The sequence below is a fragment of the Phyllobates terribilis genome, unplaced genomic scaffold (assembly GCF_046119375.1).
Source record: "Phyllobates terribilis strain yellow unplaced genomic scaffold, ASM4611937v1 Scaffold_5__5_contigs__length_657084704, whole genome shotgun sequence".
NCBI classification, from domain to species: domain Eukaryota; kingdom Metazoa; phylum Chordata; class Amphibia; order Anura; family Dendrobatidae; genus Phyllobates; species Phyllobates terribilis.
The window spans coordinates 350569525-350590520 of NW_027362765.1; the positions used below are offsets into that span (position 1 = coordinate 350569525).

General features: G+C 51.9%; 1 pseudogene; it reads right to left on the minus strand.

The window, feature by feature from the left end:
- The window catches only part of LOC141273168 (pancreatic lipase-related protein 2-like), a 45442-nt pseudogene extending 32957 nt beyond the window's left edge, over nt 1–12485 (minus strand).
- Between the last annotated feature and the right edge of the window lie 8511 nt (nt 12486–20996).

Here is a 20996-nt window from a genome sequence, read left to right on the forward strand (position 1 = left end):
TGAGGGAGAGCACAGTCCCTGTCCCTGTCAGGAGGGTGGAACTAAGTGGAGGAGGTGTGTGGAGGAAGAAGTTCAGTGGAGCACAGACAGAAAGAGTATAAAAGACAGATAGAAACATCTAGAAGGAGTTCAGAGGTTTAGTCCTGCTCAGGAGAGCAGAGGAGTTGGGAGTTCAGGAGGAGCTCGGCTCAGGAGAGCAATGAAAGAGTGAGAGAGGAGTCGGGCCTAGTGAGAGAGGCCCAGGAGGAAAATGTGTGAAGAAGACAGGAGCAGTGAGGAGGGCTCCAGAGAGACAGAAGGGATTCTACGGTGCATGGCGAGTGCAGGATGCCACCCGTGCGCCCGAATTCACGCTGACCTGGAGGGATCAGGCTGCAGTAGGGGACCGGGCCCAGCCTAGTGGAGTACTTTAGGTTTCAGCTAGCAAACCGAAGGTTGCAGCATTTCAGGTGCTGTAGCCACACTCCACACTTAATCGCTGAAAAGGTGGCCATATAGGACAAAAGGGGACTCAGAGGACGTCGCCCGACAAGGCCCGCGGCCACTGGCTTGGGACACTGGGTGTGAGGCGCAGGGTAGGAGCGCGAGAGCCAGCGCAGAGAGACGACCTGGAGAGGTACACAGAAAGGGGTCCCATTCAAGTGCTTCCAAGATACCTGAGAGTTGGCTGGATCACTTCCCTGGAGGACACAGGACGACGTAGGCGGTTATAACCTGGCCACTGTAACTTGGAGCAGCTTAACAACTGTAAGTGAAGCCTGAAAACTGCACCCCACTGTGTCCTTGATTGATTACTATGTCACCAGCCCTGCATTACACTGCACCAACAACATCTACCTCCACAATTCATCATATACTGCCCTGGAGCTTAGCTCTGCCTGTGGAGAGCTGAACCAACTCTGCTGCATCACCATCAGCTCCAGAGGATCTGCACCGCAGCTGCGGCCCCATATAGCCGCATACCACAGGTGGCATCACGAACATTATCTCCAAAACCTTTATTCCCCTTTTACTTTTCTTTAATTATTTTACTGCCCTGGGTCACGGACCGGGTCACTGCCACCGGGACATCCCCAGCACCGACCAGCCCGGCACTGAGTACCCCACGGCCCCAGGGGGCGCATGACTATCATTCAGTGGTGTTGAGAAGTCTGGCCCAATCCAGCCCTTGTTCATTTTTATAAGAGTCAGCCTGTCAGCATTTTCAGTTGACAGGCGGATGCGCTTATCAGTTATAATTCCACCAGCGGCACTAAAAACCCACTCTTATAAAATGCTGGCAGCAGGGCAGGCCAGGACCTCCAAGGCGTAGAGAGCCAGTTCATTCCACATATCCAGCTTGGATACCCAATAATTATAAGGCACAGAGGAATCACGGAGGATGTTGGTACGATTGGCAAGGTACTCCCTCAGCATCTTCCCAAACTTTGCACTCCTTGTGGGAGTACCCCATGCCTCAGGACCTGTGCGATGGGAGGGGCTGAGAAAATTCTCCCAGAACTTTGACAGTGTTCCCCTGCCTCTGCTGAATTGAAGATGTGTCTCTCTCGCCTGTACTCCTTGGTTGTCCAACGAACTGTGACTCTGCCGCCAGTGTTTTCAGATGGGAATTTTTTTAATAGTTCCGCAACAAGGGCCTTCTGGTACTGCCCCATTTTTGTAGCCTCAGGAATAAGAGATATAAAGTTCTCCTTGTAGCGTGGGTCTAGAAGTGTCACCAACCAGTAATGACTGTCACCCAAAATTTTGAGAACTCGAGGGTCATGGGAAAGGCAGCGTAACATAAACTCAGCCATGCGTGCCAGACTACTAACAGGCAAGACTTCCGTGTCCTCACCAAGAGGACGACTGACCATGCTCTCCTCCTCCTCCTCTCTGTCCTCTGGCCATCCACGCTGAACAGACGGTATGACAGTTGTGCAGGTAGTACCGGCTATAGAGCAGGAAACTAGCTCCTGTTCTTCCTCCTCCTCCTCTTCATCATTGTCACCCAATTCACGTTGGGATGAGATGAGGCTGGGCTGTGTGTAATCACCCTGTATGGTTCCTTGCTCCATCTCATCGTGCTCCGCCTGCATTGCATCCTCTTTGATTGTGAGCAGACAGCGTTTCAGAAGAGAGAGAAGCAGGATGGTGATGCTAATTATGGTGTCATCGCCGCTCATCATCTTGGTGGAGTCCTCAAAGTTTTGGAGGATGGAACATATGTCTGACATCCATGTCCACTCCTGAGGTCATATGTGTGGAGTCTGAACTGAAAACCCATGGCCTTGTTGATGCTGGTAGTCAGCAACTGCCCTCTTCTGCTCACAAATCCTTCCCAACATCTGCAGTGTAGAGTTCCAACGTGTGGGGACATCACACACCAGTCTGTGAGCCAAAAGCTGCAAACGCTGCTGAAACACGGCAAGGGCGGCGGAAGCTGTAGGTGACTTTCTAAAATGGGCACACAGGTGGCGTACTTTTACAAGCAGATCCGGCAGCTCCGGGTAGGATTTGAGAAACTGCTGAACCACAAGGTTAAGCACATGAGCCAGGCATGGTACGTGTGTGAGCTCGCCTCGCCTCAGAGCCGCCACCAGGTTCTGGCCATTGTCACACACGACCATGCCTGGCTGTAGGTTCAGAGGTGTGAGCCACAGATCTGCCTGCTCTTTCAGAGCTGTCTGCAACTCTTCAGCATTGTGCAGTTTGGCACCTAAGCATATTAGCTTCAGCACAGTCTGTTGCCGCTTGGCTGAGGCAGTGCTGCAGTGCTTCCAGCTTGTGACTGATGTGGTCATTTCGGAGATGGAGGCTGAAGAGGAGGAGGAGTCTGAGGAGGATGAGGTGCCAGGAGCTGTAGACTGTGGGGGCAACCCTGATTGACCTAGGGTCCGTTATCCTTGGCGTCAGGAGGACGTGTTCCGTCCCAAGGTCCGACTGGGTCCCGGCTTCCACTATGTAGACCCAGTGTGCAGTCAGCGAGATGTACCGTCCCTGCCCACAAGCACTTGTCCACGTGTCTGTGGTTAGGTGGACTTTCCCAGTAACTTGCGGTGATTAAGCAGACCGGGGCACGGGTACTAGCTGGTAGTAGAGGTCCGGGCGGCCTGGAAGCAAGTTGGGGGATCCACCTAGCCAGGTGGAGTTGTAGGCCTTCCCTTTGCGCTACCTCTTTGGCCCTGCTGCATATAGCTATGCTGCGGCCCTTGTCCCTGAGTAAAACGTCTTTGTGCTCACCTGTACAGCAGGCAGCTTGGGCCTTCCTGGAGTGTCGCTCCCATGTGGCGGTGCTGGGCCCTATCATGCTGCTGAGCCTCCGGGCGTCTGATGGGGCCAGGAGACCTGCAGTCTCCTGCCCTCCGGTTTCTGCTGCTGGGCCTTCGGCGCCCCACAACCTCGGACTCCGGTGTCCGGTTCTTCTGCGCTTCAACTCCTGTCTGTTCTCCTCACACTAACTAACCCCGCCTCCAGATCCCATTGCTAAGGGGGGAAGCTCCCCTTGCTGGTCTGGAGCCAGAAAGTGTTGCATGCTAGCAAAACCTAATTAGGGGACCCCTCCTTGCTTCCATGCATGGCATCACCCCCTTGTGAGGGAGGCAATGCTACTGTGGCAACCGGACTCCTGGGGTGCCACATTACCCCCTAGTTAACTTCAGTACACCCGGACTGAGGATACATTTTTGAATTAACAATCAACAATAACAATTCACATCACAGTTTACAAAATCTCAAAAGGCAAAAACTACAAAAACCCAAGCCAAAATGTACAACAGTCACTGCGGCGCTTAGTCTTTATTCCACAATCCGGGTAACTGAAATTTGGCTGGTGGGAACCGCATCAACCCACTTTGTGTATCATCCCCGGGCGTGGTTTCAGGGCACTCTTTCGGTGGGACTGGTCTTCAGCCACGCCTGCGGTTTATTTTCTAGGCCAATTAGTAACTATATCCAACATTGTCCTGACCACACCTAGTCCTGTGGTCCAATTGTCCATAAATTAAAAAAATATATATTTCTAGCATTATTTAACAATTACAACTATTTATAGCATACTTTTTAGTTCTCTTACACTTTAGTTCCTCTAGCGGGCAGGGAGCTGACCTTAAGTACTCCGGGTTGATCTACATAGTACATTTGTTGTCACTGACCTACCCTGGTCCCTAGGGCCTACCCTTAGTGTGGTCAGGTTCAGTGTGAACTACACTACGGGTAGTCTGAGGTAACACCGGTAGGCTGGGTAATCTCCTACGAATTCTTTGACTCACCCTGGGTACGACAGGTTCACTGCTAGCGGAGGGTAGATTCTCCTGATCTGCTGCTGATGAAGCATCTGTCTCTGAGGCCGACTGGTCTTCCAGATGTTCTGGAGCCTCTGCAGCTTCCTGTGAGGCCGCTTGGAGAAAGTTTAGGACAGGTACCACAATTGCTCTGTTCACCTGCGTCCAAGACTGGGGAAATGCTCCAAGGACTGTCTGGACTGTTTCTTCCACCTCTTCTGTGGGCTAAGGGCTGTCTTGGTCTTCTTCTTTGTGTTTCAACTGTTCAGGACATATTTTCAAGTGGTCTCTTGAGACTGCCGCTGAAGTTTCCCCTCCATCTTTACTGATGAGGCACACTTTGGTGTTATCGTAATTCGAGGGTAGGACGGTGTATGGCTCAACCTCCCACTGGTCATCTAATTTATGAACTCGTCTCTTTCTCTTAAGTACCTGTTCTCAAGTGACAAGGGAACTGCAGGTGCATGCTAATTGTAAGTTTTCTCCTGCTTCTGTCTCGCCTGGGACAAACTTCTCTCCACGCATTCTTGCACCTTGCGGTATTGTTGCTGCTGCTCTGTATCCCAATCTGCATCTGGTGATGTCGCCTCTGGTGTTAATACTTCCATGTCTAAGTCAATGGGTAGCTTACCAGGTCTTGCTCTCATCAGGTAAGCGGGTGTACAGTTGGTGGAGTTCACCGGGATGTGTTTATATAGGTCCACCAAATCTGGTAACTTCTCTGGCCACAGGCTACGTTCTTCAAGGGGCAACGTCTTCAACAGGTCTATTACCACCTGGTTCATCTTCTCACACAACCCGTTGGTCTGGGGATGATACAGCGTTGTCCTGATTTTCTTGCAGCTGTACAAGTTACAGAATTCCTGGAACACGTCTGCTTCAAAGGCTGGACCTTGGTCGGTAAGCACTCTTTCAGGGTAACCGTGCGGGCGACAAAAGTGTTGTTGGAACGCTTTGGCTGCCGTCTGGTCTTTCACTGGCACTACTACCAAGAACCTGGAGTAGTGGTCTACTTTGGTGAGAGCGTTGACATAGCCTGACTGGCTTGGGGCTAGCTTCACGTGGTCCAAGGCTACCAGTTCAAGTGGTTGTTTGGTGATTATGGGCTACAGGGGAGCCCTCTGACTATCACGGTCTTTCCGTCTAAGGTTGCATGGACCACATTCTCGACACCATCTCTCGATTGCTTTCCTCATGCCAACCCAGTAGAATCGCTCACGTAGCAGGACTTCCAACTTCTTCCACCCGAAGTGTCCTGCTCCATCGTGGTACGCTTCTAAGACCATTGGTGCATCCTGCCTCGGGACTATCACCTGCCAGACCAGTTCGTGCGTCCGGGAGTTGATACTTCTTTGACACAGCTTCCCCTCGTGGATGAACAGCTTGCCCTTCTCCTTCCACAACTGTTGGTTCTCCTGTGGAGCATCTGGATCAGGTTGCGAGTCAGCTTGTGCCAGTAACTCCTTTACCAGGCGGACAGCCAGGTCGCTATTCTGCGTCTCTGCCCATCCATGGTGGGGCAATGGGATGAACGTGGCCTCTCTGTCGGCGGAGCGCTTGTCCCTCATACAGTGGGAGCACTGGGTCACCGCGTGACGATGGAAAGCGGGTAGCTCTATCTCCTCCAGCTCTTCCGGGTCTTCTCCCCCATCTGGCAAGTAGGGCATCTTAGAAAGCGCATCAGCATTGGTGTTCTTATGCCCCGCCCGATACTTGATGGTAAACTCATAGTTAGACAGTCGGGCCATCCATTGTTGCTCTAGGGCACCAAGCTTCGCAGTCTCCAGGTGCGTCAGCGGGTTGTTGTCTGTGAAGACTGTAAATCTGGAGGAGGCGAGGTAGTGTTTGAAGTGCTCTGTTACAGCCCAGACTATGGCTAAAAACTCCAACTTGAAGGAACTATAGTTGTCGGGTTCCTTTCCGTAGGACGGAGCTTCCTGCTGGCGTAGGCAATCACTCTCTCTTTGCTCTGCTCTACCTGGGACAGCACCGCTCCCAATCCCACGTTGCTGGCATCCATATGAAGTATAAAGGGTTGGCCATAGTCGGGGTAAGCCAGGACTTCGTCTCCATTAAGAGCCATTTTCAGTCGAGTGAAAGATTCGTCTTCTGGTTTACCACATTTGAATGGAGGTTTCGGGTTCTTGGCCTTCTTGGACTGGCCCACTAAGAGGTCCTGCATGGGTGCCGCTATCTTGGTGATACCCTTGATGAATCTCCTGTAGTAGCCTACCAGCCCGAGGAACTGCCGTACTTCTTTGATAGTGGAGGGTCTTGGCCAGTCCTTGATCACAGTGACTTTTTCAGGGTCTGGTGCTACACCTTCGGCGCTTACCACATGACCTAGGTACTGCACCTTGGGCTTTAACAGGTGGCACTTGGACGGCTTTACCTTCAGGCCATAACCAGATAGGGCTTCGAACACCTCGGCCAGGTGCTCCAGGTGGTCTTCATATGTCTTCGAGAAGACAATTACATCGTCTAGGTACAGCAGGACGGTTTCAAAGTTTTTGTGTCCTAGGCAACAGTCCATTAACCGCTGGAAAGTTCCTGGGGCGTTGCAGAGCTCGAATGGCATGCAGTTGAACTCGTTGGGGCCCATTGGTGTTGTAAACGCGGTCTTTTCTCGGTCCGCCTCTGCCACAGGAACCTGCCAATACCCACTGGAGAGATCCAAAGTGGAGAAACAGTTAGCTGATCTCAATGCTGCTAATGATTCCTCAATTCTGGGTAATGGGTAGGCATCCTTATGTGTAATGCGGTTAATCTGCCTGTAATCAACATACATCCTCATTGTACCATCTTTCTTTCTAACGAGAACTAATGGAGCTGCCCAGGGGCTACAACTATCTCTGATCACCCCAGCCTCCTTCATCTCTTGTAACATTCCTTTGTCACATTGATAGTGAGCTGGAGGTACAGGTCGGTACCTCTCTTTAATGGGCGGATGATCTCTCGTGGGGATATGATGTTGGACCCCTTTTACCTGCCCAAAGTCTAGTGGGTGTTTGCTGAAGACTCGCTCGTATTCTTGGACCACCCGGTATACTCCATGCTTTTGGTGCAAAGGGGTGGAGTCAGTGCCCACTTGTAGCTTCTGACACCAATCCTCCATCTGCCCCTTGGAGCCATTATCCTCCACCGGTTTGGATGGAGGCAAGGGTTCCACTGTCTTTATTGCGTTGTTACTGACAGTGAATAGCTTAGCAAGGGTGGCATACCAGGGTAAGTGGACCTCTTTCTCCCCACAATTCAGGATGCGTATCGGCACTCTCCCCTTGCGGACATCGACTACCCCCCTGGCTGTCAAGATAGTGGGCCTATTATCAGAGTACACGGGTTCTACCAGATAATCTTGACCCCTGAGACTAATTGCTGCCCGACACCATATTAACATTTCGCTCCTAGGGGGCATGGCAATGGGGAACGGGTCATTCATCCTGACACTGCCGACTTCTCCACCACACAGCTCTACCTGTTGTCTTTTCATCAGGGATCTGATCTCCTTCTGCAAAACTCGCTGCTGACTAGAACTGGCGGTCTCTGCGACCTGCTGCAACAAAAGAATAATTTCCCCAAGACAATTCTCGATCACATTGGTGCCTATAGTTATCATAGGATGACTTTCTCGGCAATCAATATCAACAATAATCATTCCTTGTGATAGCAATTCTACTCGGACAACTTTTATGGTCACCTCTTTATACCCCACCTGAGACAAGGGCTGACCATTGCTGGCATAGATACTAAGATGTTCATCTGGACGGCTGGTAATGTCTGAATCAGTCCAGTATTGTTTATAAAGGATATATGGCATCGTGGTCACCTGGGATGCAGCGCGTTCATTGGGATGCCATCAAGCACGACAGGTAGGACCGGTCGTCCTCCCACGTACTTGTCTCGCCAGCTTTGTGGGCCCAGTCGTCTTACTCCTGGGGGTTGGCTCTCTGCCCCAGGGGTTGCTCGTTTAAATTGCAGAATCTTGCGAGGTGCCCCGCCTTTTGACAGCGGCGTCAGATGGGTTGTCCGTCCTGGTCGTAGCGATCGCTGTTCCAGCCTCTGGTCGGTGGAATTCTTCTCTGTCGTCGCCACAGGACGTCATCTGGACTGGAAGCCAGCTGGATCTTTTCCTTTGGAGACACTTGCATGGCCTGCACGGTTTTAGTTAGTGTAGCCACACTTTTGGTCATCTCCTGGACCTGAAGGCGTAGGTCTGTAGATGGGTCGTTATCTAGGGTCTGCGCGTCAGCCTCCACAGGTGCTGGGGGAAAGGACACCACCTCCTGGTGGTATGTGATAGCTGGACACCGGAGGGATGCAGTGCCACTTCGGATTGATTCTCGCAGCACTCGGATGGCCCAGTCTTTAAATTGCGCAAAGTCCAGATCAGGGTTTTGCAGAGCCATAATGCGCAGCTGTGTCCGGTGAGCGCTGGACAGGAACCCCTCAATAAACTGCTCAGTTAGCAATCTGTCCTCATCTCACACACTCTCGGGGTCTACCTGTTTGATGGCCCGCAGCGCCTCCTGCAGGTTTAGAGCATAGTCCCGTACACTGTCATGCTCCCTTTGTTTGCACCCGTAAAACTTCATTTTAATTTCTGCTGCGGTGCGGGTGTCAAAGGTATCCTTCAACCGGGCCAGTATTTCCTTGTCAGTGCCTTTGTCCCTGCCCGGCCAGGACTTCACCTCTCTCTGGGCTGCAACGATTAGCTGGCCTATGAGGATGGTGACTTTCTGCTCCTCAGACAGGGGGTACACTTAAAACAAACTGCGCAGTCTCTCCTCAAAGTCGTTCAGGGTGTGCGACTCCCCTGAGTACTGGGGTAGCCACGCCGCCCCCGGTATATATGGCATTGATAACGGCGTCACAGTGGCAGCGGCTGCGGCTGAACCCTCCTCCATGTTGGGCATCTTCCTCCCTCCTAGTGAACCTCAGCCAGGTCCTGGGCGTCTCCTCACGTACCAGTATGCTGCTCTGCAGGCGGAAGGTTCTCTTACCCGGCGGTTCCGGATCGGGGCCTCCTGCGTGCCCTCGGCTGACGGCAAATGACGTGATAACATAGTTCAGTACTGTCTATGGCACACAGGATCCGGTTATACCGGGCTTCGTGAATCCTATTCGTGACGCCAGGTTGGCGCGCCCCCTGGGCTGTGGGGTACTCGGTGCCGGGCCGGTCGTTGCTAGGGGAGATGTCACAGAGGCGGTGACCTGGTCCGTGACCCAGGGCGGTCAATAAAAGGAGATATTTACAGGGGATTTTATAGTTTTTATGTACAAAGTTCGTGACGCCACCTGTGGTATGCGGCTAAAGGAGCCGCCGCTGCGGAGCAGTCCTCTGGAGCTGTTGTTAATGCAGCAGAGTTGGTTTAGCTCTCCACAGGTAGAGCTTAGCTCCAGGGCAGTGTAGATGTTGCTGTTATGGGAGTAGCACTCGTGGTGCAGTGTAGAGCAGAGGATGGCGCAGTTAATAATTAGTCCACAACTTAATGGCGGTTTCCTCTTATCTTTACTTGCAGTGATTAAGCAGACCGGGGCACAGGTACTAGCCAGTAGTAGAGGTCCGGGCGGCCTGGTAGCAAGTTGGGGGATCCTCCTAGCCAGGTGGAGTTGTAGGCCTTCCCTTTGCGCTACCTCTTTGGCCCTGCTGCGTATAGCTATGCTGTGGACCTCGTCCCTGTGTAAAACGTCTTTGTGCTCACCCGTATGGCAGGCAGCTTGGGCCTTCCTAGAATGTCGCTCCCACGTGGCGGTGCTGGTCCCTCGGTGCTGCTGAGCCTCCGGGCGTCTGATGGGGCCAGGAGACCTGCAGTCTCCTGCCCTCCGGTTTCTGCTGCTGGGCCTTCGGTGCCCCACAGCCTCGGACTCCGGTGTCCGGTTCTTCTGCGCTTCCTTCTGGGGTGATCTGCCGTGCAGCTCCACTCCCTAGGTCTTTCTTCATCGACGTCCTGACTTCAACTCCTGTCTGTTCTCCTCACATTAACTAACCCCGCCTCCAGATCCAGTTGCTAAGGGGAGGAGCTCCCCTTGCTGGTCTGGAGCCAGAAAGTGTTGCATGCTAGCAAAACCTGATTAGGGGACCCCTGCTTGCTTCCAGGCATGGCATCACCCCTTGTAAGGGAGGCAATGCCACTGTGGCAACCGGACTCCTGGGGTGCCACACTGACTCTTATAAAAATGAGCAAGGTCTGGATTGGGCCAGACTTCTCAACACCACCGAATGAAAGCAGCATAACATAAACTCAAATACAGTGTCTTTTTTTTTGGGAGGTCTAACTCTATTCTCATGCACCTCTGTCTTCACACCCACACATGGGTATACGCTTCCTGATTTTGCCTATTTGCTGTTGTCCTCCTCCTTCTCCTCATCCTCCCACACCTCTCCACCATATCTACCATATCACCAAATCTACGAGTTCCTCCAAATTTTTGGCAGCCGTTGCATTCACTGCATAGGCAAACAGTATGGGGGGCCCACTTCCTAATAATGGGAACATTTTTTTCAGCAGGCCTTCCTCTACATCTCTTGCAAGGGGCATTGGAGTTCCTCCAAATTTTTGGCTGCTGTTGCATTCACTGCATAGGCAAACAGTATGGGAGACCCACTTCGTAATAATGGAAACATTGTTTTCAGGAGGCCCTCCGACCTCTATGTCTCTTGCAAGGGGCATTGGAGTTCCTCCAAAATTTTGGCAGGCGTTGCATTCACTGCATAGGCAAACAGTATGGAAGACCCACTTTCTAATAATGGAAACATTGTTTTCAGGAGGCCCTCCGACCTCTATGTGTCTTGAACGGGGCATTGGAGTGCCTCCAAATTGTTGGCAGCCGTTGCATTAACTACATACGCAAGAACGGTATGGGAGACCTGCTCCTTTCTAATAGGAACATGTTGTTAATGTGGCCCAGCTCTATGTGTCTTTAAGTTGTTATTGGGGTTTCTCCCAAATTTTGGCAGCCCTTGCAGTCACTGCATGGGCATTACCAGTATAGGAGACCCACTCCTTTATAATGGGATAATTTTTTTTACTGAGGCCCTCCTCTATGTCTCTTTAAAGGGGTATTGGGGTGCGTCCAAATTTTTGGCAGCCCGTGCAGTCACTGCATACGCAATAACAGTATAGGAGACCCAGTCTTTAATAATGGGAACAAGAAAGCATAGCCGACTGCTGGCCCTTTAAGAATAGTAAGGGTCGCCTGATGGCCCGATAAAAATAGTCTTTGTGACTTTCAGAGTCCCTCCATCATAAATGAAACACGATGTGTTGGATGATATCTCACACCACATGGCCAGATAAGGTGGTAAAATGTTAAAATGACATTTCCCGGTGAATGCATTTTTCACCATTGAAAGCAATGAAAGTGCAAAAACGCATCAAAAACGCTACGTGTGAACATAGCCCAAGCTGTGGAGGAGTATTTTTGGTTTTGGTTATTTATTTTGCCTTATATACAAGTCATTACCCTGGAAAGGATGTTCCTTAACATATTTCCCAGGAAAATCCCCTTTGGATTCGTTTTGGTATGTTTTATTGTGAGTCCGTAAAAGTTGAATAATACCTCTGACAACGTTGTTGACAGCAGTGACCTGGGGGTCAGAAATGCTTCCAGGGGTCTTCCCCATGCTGTCCCCATGCCTTTTGAGCACTGTTCCCATCGATTTGGGCAATTTTTAGGCCCTCTGCAGACCGCCGGGGGGAGCCGCCTGAATATTGCTGGAGTTTCCCATAGACTTACATTGGGCTCGTTGCTCGAGCCGAGCGTCCGAGTATTCCAATGTGCTCGACCCGAGCATCGAGCACCCCAGCATTTTAGTGCTCGCTCATCACTAGTTACAATGTATCAGTTTGGCATCCAGGCTACAAGCTGACAGAGGAAACAATGGGAACAAACGCTCAGCTGTGAGAAATATTAGGTCGGGAAGTTTTTGAGCCTCTAATTGTAATCAGAGATGTTGAGAATTGTGAGAAAAAAAAAATATTGGAAATATGTATAAAATATTGATGATGAAACTTCAATAAAGGAGAATAATTAGAGACAATGACCTGACACAATGTGATCTCTGACACTCTGATCAGCCCCATCGCCCCCTTACCTCGTCCCATGTCGCTGCTCCTCCTCGATTGTCACCTTCTTGCTCCTGTCCTGGGTTTTATGATTTGCTGTTTGGCAGATGATGATGATGAGAAGTCTTCTCTTTCCTCTTTCGTCACTGGTTTTAATTAAAAATTTTGGCCCAATTCCTGCCCTCTGAGTCCTGGGATCAACTGTTGCAACATTGTGACTAAACTGGAAAATCCTCAAATTCTGAAAGCTCCAGCATCTATCATGGCTGATCTTCAGGCCCTGCACGGATACCTGTCTGATGGGTCTGCACAGACACATAATACAGATGATACAGATATGTGCAAAAGCAGTGAGAAGAAGCTGAATCCCCATAATAACATCTATCTCCACACACAGAGGCGCCGGGTGCTGCACATACAGCTCCAAATGAAAACAAGAACAAAATATCAATTTATAAACTGAAAATGAAGAACCAGGAGTCACCATCTGCTCAGATAACGGCCGTGCCTGTGTGGCGCCCTGCTGCGCATTGGTGCCACAGAACCCAGAAGGGTGCATGGATGGACTTCTCCACAAGAGGCCCTCACTACATTCACACACCTCCACCCTACCTCCTCAGACCAGCAGAGGGAGCCCGTTAGGGATATATATAGGGAGGGTGGAGCCAGGCAGCTCAGTTCTAGTTTAGAGTTTAGTGTGCTCAGTGAGAGAGCAGCACGCAGGCCGCTGTGCGAGGCAAGTTGAGGCCTACAGCACGCACTGAAGCCTAGTGAGGGCCCCGAGTGAGGCCAAAGGCGAGAGGAGAAGGAAGAAGTAGCGAGGGGGCAGAGGAACATAACAGGCTCACCCCGAGATATATATACCGGACACCGGGTCCGCGCCTACGGGGACCCTTTATACCCAGTAGGGACCACCGGAACCCCTAGAGGACTACAGGTCCCAGGTTTTCCAAACGCTGACTACAGTACCAGGGCTAGGAGTTACGGAGTCCCCAGCGTCCAGGGAGAGTGACCTCCAAGAAAAAGCCCTACCACCAGGTCAGCAGGTGCGAGAGAGAGACAGTAACCAAACTAGGCCTAGCTCCAGGCAGGTCAGAAACTTAGCGAGTAAAGCCACGGATCAGGAGGTCCTATACCCGCTCACTGGGGAGAGTCCAAAAGTGCGCCCTTCATCTGGAGTACCCTGGACCATGCCTGCATCATCACCAGTAAAGGTACTGAAGCTTACCCCCGTGTGAGAGTCCGTCTTTCCTCCGGGACCGTCGTGCCGTCTCTCCCCAGCATCCACCATCTACCCTTATATTGCCCTGGAGCTAGCTCTACCTGTGGAGAGCCACACCATCCCTGCTGCCATAACACCAGCTCCAGAGGACTGCTCCGCAGCGGCGGCACCCTTTAGCCGCAATCCACAGGTGGCGTCACAAACACTTTCCCAAATCCCCTATAAACTATCCCCCCTTTTACTGACTGCCCTGGGTCACGGACCGGGCCAGCTACCGTGATATCCCCCAGCAACCAGAGGCCCGGCTGCCGAGTACCCCACGGCCCAGGGGGCACGTCAGCTTTGGCGTCACGAACAGGATTCTGTGCCCGTTGCCACCGGGTACTGTGCGCCTTAAGAGACTGTAATACCCACTGTGGTGAAGTTTTCCCGCCTTTCCTAAGGTTTCCCGCCATTGTCCACCATCTTCCTGTCGCCGCGCGGGAAGAAGAGGGGCGTAACCGCGGGAATCGGAGAGGCGTAACCGCTGGAAGTGCGTGAAGCCAAGGACACGCCCCGCCCCTGACGTCGAACCCGGATGCGTCAGGTCCTGTAAGGAGCCCAGAGGACGATCTGACGTCAGACGCGAGCGACGCAAGGTCCTGGAAGAAGACCGTCGCCCGCGGAGCTGCGGCCTACCTGATATGAAAGTGAAGAAGGTAGGCTTCGGTTCACTAGGGGGACGCAACCATGGCCGACGACCAGCAAGCCGCCGGATCACCGGTTAATGCTCCAGATGCCCAACCTGCGCCCGGCGCTGCACAGGCCGGAGCGGCCGCTCCACCAGCAGGGGTCGTGACCCCGTTGATACCCATGGCCCTGCCGTATATCCCTGGAGCGAAATGGCTTCCCCAGTATAATGGCAAACCAGACACTCTGTCCGGATTCAAGAGAAAAATATGCGGTGTGCTAGACATGTATTCTCTGACTGGTAAACAGAGAGCCGCTGTGGTGCTGGGACAATTGACTGGTGCCGCAGAGCAGGAAGTAGAAACCTGGCCAGCCGCAGACCAAGAATCAGTATCGATCATCTTTAAGAGACTGCAAACTGTGTTTGAAAACCGCACTGAGACAGATCTCCGGATGAGGTTCTACCACTGTGTCCAGAAACCTGAGGACAGTGTCTGGGACTATGCCTGGTGCTTACAGGAAAACCTGCGGTCCCTGAAACATGTTAGTCCAGCCAGCATGCAAAGTGAAAATAAAATGCTGACGGAACAGTTCATCCGGGGGTTAAGGTCCCAGGAGGAGAGTAGAACTGTACGGTGGTGGGCCTTAGACCATCCAGATGCCACCTTTGACACCCTTAAGGACATGGCTATAAAGGGGCGGCAGCCCCTGGAAACAACAGATACTGCTATCCAGCGTTACCAGGGTGGGGCCACCCCAGTGCCCGCAGCAACCACTGCTCCTTCATTAACGGTGGAAACAAAGATGCAAGTAGTGCCTCCTAGCGAGCTGGACAGCCTACGCTCTGAAGTGCGCCAGTTAAGTAAAACCCTGGCCACTGTACTGAGTGGAGCTCGAGCCGGAAGGAAGGATACTACTCGCCGACAGCCCTGAGGATGTCCCCTGGATGAGAAGAAGAAGGAGGACAACGCCACCCCGTAGGAGGACAACGCCACCCCGTGGGAGGACCAACGTCACCCTCCAGGAGAATTCATCTGCTACCGCTGCCAGAAGGCAGGCCACACAGCGCGGAACTGTCCTTTAAACGAGCAAACCCTGGGGCCGAGGGCCGACACCCAGGTGTAAATCAAGCAGGCCCATAAAGCTGGTACCATCGGTTTGTGGGAGGAAGACCTTTCCAGTCCTTTGTGCTGGATGGCATCGCGACACCTGCCCTGCTGGACACTGGATCGCAGGTAACCATCATACTTGATGTCCTCTACAAAAGGTACTGGTCTGTAGATGTACTCCGCCCGCCAGCCCCGAACCTCTCTGTGTATGCCTCTAACGGTCTTCCTCTTAACCTAGTAGGGGTTAAGAATGTGACAGTGAAGGTGGGGAGAGCGGAACTAAAGGACCAAAGGCTGATTGTAGTGGAGTCTAACCCTGGTGATACAGACTTGTACATGATACTTTGTACAAATATTGTTGGTAACTGTTTGGGAGAAGTGTTCTTTTTGCTCCAACAGATGGCTGACACTGCCAAACCAGGGCAGAGGAAGGTGCTCCAGAGAGAGATCCGAGCCCTTATGTACCAGCAACAGGTAAAGCTAACAGGCGGTGAAATAGGTAATGTACGGGTGACAGACCCGATACCCATTGTGATTCTCCCGATGAGTAAATGCTGATTTGGTGTAGGGCAGCAATAGGTCTCAAAGGACAGAACTACCAGGTGGTAGTGGAGCCCATTAGCTCAGAGCACAGACCTACACTCTTAACTGCTGGAGGGGTTGTTGATGTACGCAATGGGAGGGTACCCGTACGTCTCCTAAATTGTGTGGAGGATGAAGTTAAATTACCAAGATACGCCACTGTTGCCAGGTTGTATACTGTGAATGATGAGGCCATACACACAGTAGAATCCTTGACCCCACCAGATGCAGTGGAGGACAATGGCTCCGAAGCTCAGTTGGAGGATTGGTGTCAACTGCTCCATGTTGGGACTGACGCCACTCCTGTCCATCAAAAACAAGGGGTATACAGGGTGGTCCAGGAATACGAACAGGTTTTCAGCAAACACCCACTTGATTTTGGGAGGACTAAAGGGGCACAACACCATATACCCACAGGTGACCATCCACCCATCAAAGAACGTTACAGGCCAATCCCACCAGCACACAACCAGAAAGCGAAGGAAATGTTGCACGACATGAAGAAAGCAGGGGTAATAAGAGATAGCTGTAGTCCCTGGGCAGCTCCCTTGGTCCTGGTCAGGAAAAAGGATGGAAGCATGAGGATGTGTGTAGATTACAGACAGGTAAATCGCATTACACATAAAGATGCATACCCTTTGCCCCGTATAGAGGAATCCCTGACTGCACTAAAGTCTGCAAATTACTTCTCTACCCTTGACCTCACTAGAGGGTACTGGCAAGTAGCAGTTGCTGAGGAGGACCGAGAGAAGACGGCCTTCACTACCCCGATGGGACTCTGCGAGTCCAACAGTATGCCGTTCGGACTCTGCAACGCCCCTGGAACGTTCCAGAGATTGATGGAGTGCTGTTTGGGACACTGTAACTTCGAGACCGTGCTGCTATACCTGGATGACATGATAGTGTACTCCAAGACGTATGACGACCATCTGAAGCACCTGGCGGAGGTATTTGAGTCGTTGTCCCGGTATGGGAAGAAATTGAAGCCTTCCAAGTGCCACCTGCTCAAACAGAAGGTCCAGTATCTGGGGCCCATCATCAGTCCAGAAGGAGTAGCACCAGACCCGGAGAAGGTCACTGCCATCCAGAAATGGCCAGAGCCGAAGAATCTCAAGGAGGTACGTCAGTTCCTGGGACTGGTCGGGTATTACCGGAGTTTTGTAAAGGACTACACCAAGAAGGCAGCGCCTTTGCAAGATCTCCTGGTAGGACAGTCCCACAGAGGCAAGAACCCCCCCTTCCAGTGGGGTAAAGAGCAGGCTGAGTCCTTTGCAGCGATGAAAGAGATCCTGACTGGCGAAGAAATCCTGGCCTACCCTGACTACAGCCAACCTTTCCTGCTGTACACTGATGCCAGCAACGAGGGACTAGCAGCTGTGTTAAGCCAGAAGCAGTATGGCAAAGAGAAGGTGATTGCCTATGCCAGCAGGAAGCTCCATCCTCCTGGCCTTGGTCTGGGCCATCACTGAACGGTTCAAGCACTACCTGGCCTCCACTAAGTTCACGGCCTATACTGACAACAACCCCTTGACACATCTAGAGACTGCCAAGTTGGGAGCCATGGAATAGCGTTGGATGGCCCAGCTGTCAAACTATCAGTTCACCAGCAAGTACCGGGCAGGCCACAAGAATGCCAACACCGATTCCCTATCCAGAATGCCTCACCAATCGGACACTGAAGAAGAAGTGGATGACCTGGAGGAGATTGAGCTACCTGCCTTCCATAGAAATGGGATGTTCCACGAGCAGCGCACCTCCAGGAGGTATCATGGTAAGACACTAAACCCTTTACCTCACTACAGTTGGAAGGAGACCCAGGACAGCGACCCGGTTGTCAGCCGTATCAAGGAACTGATAACCCAGGAAGGTTCCTCCCTGGAGTAGGACTCTTCTCCACAAGCCAACCAACCGTGGAATGAGAGAAGCCGGCTGTTCATCTATAGAGAGAAGCTGTGCCGAAGGTACGTTAACCCCAGGACTCATGAGATGGTATGGCAGATCGTAGTGCCCAGGACAGACATCCAGATGGTGTTGGAGGCCTACCACGATCAAGCAGGGCACTTTGGCTGGAAAAAGCTGGAAACTCTCCTGAAGAGTCGGTTTTATTGGGTTGGAATGCGGAGCTCCATAGAGAGGTGGTGCCGGGATTGTGGACCCTGCAGTCGCAGAAGAAAAGACAGCCGCCAGAAGGCACCCCTGCAATCCATCAAGACAACCCAGCCCCTGGAGATCGTCGCCCTGGACCACGTCAAGCTGTCACCCAGCAGGTCAGGCTACTCGTATGCCCTGACCATGGTGGATCACTACTCCCGGTTCCTGGTGGTAGCCCCCGTCAAGGATCTGACGGCAGAAACTGCAGCAAGGACATTTCAAGCCTATTTCTGCAGGCCCCATGGATACCCGGATAAGGTGCTGACGGATCAAGGCCCTGCCTTTGAAGCCGAGCTGTTCAAAGAGTTTTGCCATCTGTACGGGTGTAAGAAGATTCGGACTACTCCGTACCACCCTCAAACTAATGGTCTATGTGAAAAGATGAATAATATAGTCATCGACCTGTTGAAGACCTTACCCTTAGAAGAAAGAAACCAGTGGCCAGACAGACTACCTGACCTGGTAGATTTCTACAATCACATACCTGTGAGTTCCACCAATTGTACTCCAGCGTACCTCATGAGAGCAAGACCCGGAAAGTTGCCCATGGACCTGGAGCTTGGAGTGGTAGAGCCTGAAGCAGATATGTCCACTGAAGACTGGGATGTGACGTGACAGGAGCAGTACAAGAGAGTACAAGCCTGTGTCGAAGACAGCCTAAGTAGGGTGAGAGATAAGCAGGAAGCACAGTATAACAAGAGTGCACCCGCAGAACCCTTGACACCTGGAGAAGTTGTGCTGAAACGAAAGAGAAGAAGCCACAAGCTTGACGACGAGTGTGAAAGGGAACCTTACACTGTGTTGATTCGACAATAGAAAAACCTGTCTAATTAGCAAAGACGGAGGAAGAACGACTGCAATGGTATCAAGAGACCATCTGAAGTTGTTCCCAAGTCCGCTGAAGCCCCAGGAGGAAGTGCCTCTCACCGTACCAGAGGAGCCTAAAGAAGAAGTACTCCATACTGTCTTAGGAGATTTCCCGGCAGATTGGCCTCAACTGGATGGAGCGGTAATAATACCTGTGCTACACTTCAACCAACAGCCAGAAGACTCTCCACTGCAAGTAAGACCTGTAAGTGCCCCAGAAGAGCCTGCTCAGGAAGAATCCCCGGAAGAAGGATCACCGGTAGAAGCAGAGCCAGTAGGCCCAGTAACCAGTGTACTTGCCAGTCCCGTAGAGAGGTTAAGGCAGTCTTGCAGTCCACCAACACATAGAGCGGAAAATAGCGCAAGCATCCACACTACATGCATCCCAGTACTACGTAGGTCATCGCGTAGCACAAAAGGCCAGACCCCTGTCAGGTATAGAGAGTGAATAAAGAAACACTGAGAGTATAAATAGTTACCCCGTAGGGTATGTTCTTGTAATAATTTCATGTATTTATTTATTTATTTATCTTGCCTTGTTAATGGACAATTTATGTGACACGGACACTTCTAATTGCATTTAGTTACCCGTAAGGGTATATATAAAGGACTCGGAGGCTGAGGACTGTGAGCAGCCCAAAAACTGTCATGAACATAGTTGCACTCCGTGGAGTGCCCCTTAAGTGACCACGGAACAAAAACCTGTTTGGCGTGGCGGAAGACGTGGTCCAGCACCTGGATCACCTATGCCCTGTAGCCACGCCCATGGCCTACGTTGAGGGTTTTCAGGCGGGTCCCTCATGTTCTTTCATCGGTGAAATGGACACCAGGTTACGGGACTTACTGTGACTTAATTAATGTTATTGATAATTGTTATTATTGTATTATAATGTTACCTGTAACGTTCAAGAAAAGTGCCTCCCATAAAGGGAAGAAATATTATTGTTTAAACCTGTTTTGAGAAAAATGCTTCAGTCCAGGAGTACTGAGTTTTACTAGGGGGGAATGTGGCGCCCTGCTGCGCATTGGTGCCACAGAACCCAGAAGGGTGCATGGATGGACTTCTCCACAAGAGGCCCTCACTACATTCACACACCTCCACCCTACCACCTCAGACCAGCAGAGGGAGCCCATTAGGGATATATATAGGGAGGGTGGAGCCAGGCAGCTCAGTTCTAGTTTAGAGTTTAGTGTGCTCAGTGAGAGAGCAGCATGCAGGCTGCTGTGCTAGGCAAGTTGAGGCCTACAGCAGGCACTGAAGCCTAGTGAGGGCCCCGAGTGTGGTCGAAGGCGAGAGGAGAAGGAAGAAGTAGCGAGGGGGCAGAGGAGCATACCAGGCTCACCCCGAGATATATATACCGGACACCGGGTCCACGCCTACAGGGACCCTTTATACCCAGTAGGGACCACCGGAACCCCTGGAGGACTACAGGTCCCAGGTTTGCCAAACGCTGCCTACAGTACCAGGGCTAGGAGTCACGGAGGTCCCAGCGTCCAAGTAGAGTGATCTCCAAGAAAAAGCCCTACCACCAGGTCAGCAGGTGCGAGAGAGAGACAGTAACCAAGCTAGGCCTAGCTCCAGGCAGGTCAGAAGCTTAGCAAGTAAAGCCACGGATCAGGAGGCCCTATACCCGCTCACTAGGGAGAGTCCAAAAGTGCGCCCTTCGTCTGGAGTACCCTGGACCATGCCTGCATCATCACCAGTAGAGGTACTGAGACTTTCCCCCGTGTGAGTGTCCGTCTTTCCTGCGGGACCGTCCTGCCGTCTCTCCCCAGCATCCACCATCTACCCCTATACTGCCCTGGAGCTAGCTCTACCTGTGGAGAGCCACACCATCCCTGCTGCCGTAACACTAGCTCCAGAGGACTGCTCCGCAGCGGCGGCACCCTTTAGCCGCAATCCACAGGTGGCGTCACAAACACTTTCCCAAATCCCCTATAAACTATTCCCCCTTTTACTGACTGCCCTGGGTCATGGACCGGGCCAGCTACCGTGATATCCCCCAGCAACCAGAGGCCTGGCAGCCGAGTACCCCACGGCCCAGGGGGTGCGTCATCTGCATCATAA